Source organism: Oratosquilla oratoria, chromosome 9, assembly GCF_046742065.1.
Source record: "Oratosquilla oratoria isolate Oo_2021 chromosome 9, ASM4674206v1, whole genome shotgun sequence".
Lineage (NCBI taxonomy): Eukaryota > Metazoa > Arthropoda > Malacostraca > Stomatopoda > Squillidae > Oratosquilla > Oratosquilla oratoria.
The window spans coordinates 70,300,785-70,303,284 of NC_134785.1; positions in this window are offsets into that span (position 1 = coordinate 70,300,785).

Genomic DNA, 2,500 nt, shown 5'->3' on the forward strand with positions numbered 1-2,500 from the left:
CTTTTTTCTTTTTTTTTCTTATTCTTACGAACCCCGGGCTGTGCCCGTCCCGGAATCATCGGGATGCTCGACTTCGCCTTTAGTGTTCTTCGGTGGATAGCTCCTTATCGTTCAATAACTTAACATTCTGTTCAACTGTCTTCGACAATTATTCCCTGTTGTAGACTTTTCCTCTGGTTGGCTGGTCTTCAGTCGTGACGTTATGTCGCCTTTTCTTCTGGTTGGCTGGTCGTCAGTCGCGACGTCATGTCGCCTTTTCTTCTGGTTGGCTGGTCCTCAGTCGTGACGTCATGTCGCCTCTTCTTCTGATTGGCTGGTCTTCAGTCGTGACATCATTTCGCCTTTTCCTCTGATTGGCTGGTCTTCAGTCGTGACGTCATTTCGGCTTTTCTTATGGTTGGGTGGTCCTCAGTCGTGAGGTCATTTCCCCTCTTCTACTGATTGGCTGGTCTTCAGTGGTGACGTCATGTCGCCTCTTCTGATTGGCTGGTCCTCAGTCGTGACGTCATGTCGCCTTTTCTTCTGAATGGCTGATCTTCAGTTGTGACATCATGCAACATTTTCAGATTTCGATTATTTCTACAAACTATTACAAACTATTAATCTGATCAATTTATCTATGATATAATTTGTTTACTTATTTATACACGTATTTATTTATTTATTTTTGTTATTTTGATATAACACTGATATTACTAAAATTGTTGCTTGCTTTATTAATTTTGCTTCGGTCAGTACCAAGCGATTCGTTTCATCTTAGTAACGACCCCCGCGATGAAAAGGAAGACGATTTTATTCAGTTGTGGATTGACCCCAGATGGTCAGGAACAGCCCAGGTCGGACCTTCGGAAAGAAACGCTGGAGATTTTACGAGAACATACTAAAATACTAAATAGAGATATACTTACACGTTTGAACCTCGCCGACAATATGTTGTTAGTCGATCAAAACATTAATTGAATGACAGTTAACCACGGCCAATCCTTAATTGACTATCAACTAAATTGACCACAAGTTTAAGAAGGAAATAGGCAATAACTGGTTTACCAACAAAGTGGTTAACGAATGGAATAGACTTAGTAACCAATTAGTGAGCCCAGAAACAATAGGTTGCTTTAAGAGGAGGTTAGATAGATTTATGGATAGGTATGACAGGTGGTAAGGGACATGGAACTGCCTAGTGTAGGCCTTATGGTCTCTTGCAGTCTCATCCATTCTTATGTTCTTAAAACGAAGTTGTAATACATCAAGGTTCTTGTCTGGAGGTCTGTGATAGCAGAGTTTCCTCTCCTTCTGCTCGCCCTGCGAACAATAAATCACCCAGGCAGCCCTCCAGCCAGTGTCCTCAAATAATCAAGGTCCCAAACCTGCAGCCTGGTCCGTCCTCCTTCCCACACACACACTCTCGCCCCCGTTTGTGTGCGCTACTACGCACACTGAACGACCATCGGCCTATTTCTGTACACGTTGTTCCCCTAACCCTATTTCTCCTTCTCCTCCTTCTCCTCCTTCTCCTCCTTCTCCTCCTTCTCCTCCTTCTCCTCCTCCTCCTCCTCCTCCTTCTCCGCCTTCTCCTCCATCTTCTCCATCTTCTCCTTCTCCTCCTCTCTCTCCTCCTCTTCCTTCTCTTCTCCTCCTCTCTCTCATCCTCTTCCTTCTCCTCCCTCTCCTCGTTCTCCTCCCTCTCCTCCTCTCTCTCATCCTCTTCTTTCTCCTCTTTCTTCTGCTCTCCCTTGCCCTCTTCCTCTTCCTCTTCATTCTCCTCCTCCTCTTCCTCCTCCTCCTCCTCTTTTTCCTTCTCTTCCCCCTCCTCTTCTTCCTCCTCCTTATCCTCCTCCTCTTCCTACTCCTTCTTCTTCTCCCCCTTCTCCTCCTCCTCCTCCTATTCCTTCTCATTCTTCTCCTCCTCCTCTTCCTCCTTCTCCTCTCCCTCCTTCTCCTCTTCCTCTTCCTTTCCTTCTCCCCCTGCTCTTCCTTCCCCTCCTCCTCTTCTTCCTCTTCCTTCTCTTCCTTTTTCTCCTCCTTCTCCTCCTCCTCCTCCTCCTCTTCCTTCTTCTCCTTCTCCTCTTCCTCCTCCTTCTTTTTCCCCTCTTCCTCCTATTCCTCCTACTCCTTTTCTTCCTCCTCCTCTTCCTCCTCTTCCTTCTCCTTTTCCTCCTCATCTTTCTCTTTCTCTCTCTTCTGCACAAACGTGCCATGATTGCTCTCCTCCCGGGGGATAGCGTCTCGACTTTCCACATCCAGAGTACCTCTACAAACAAGACCAAAATATACAGTAAGGTTCGTTTCACACGTATCGACTTTTTGCCGTGCGCCGTCCACGACACGACGTCGTGTTTTCAAATAAACATGAATGTCTATAGACGCTTTCACATTTGGTCGTGGTCATGACGTGTGAAAGCGTCCATAGACACCCATGGTTATTTGAGAACACGACGTCGTGTCGTGGACGGCGCACGGCAAAAAGTCGATACGTGTCTCTACCCCCATGCACGACCCC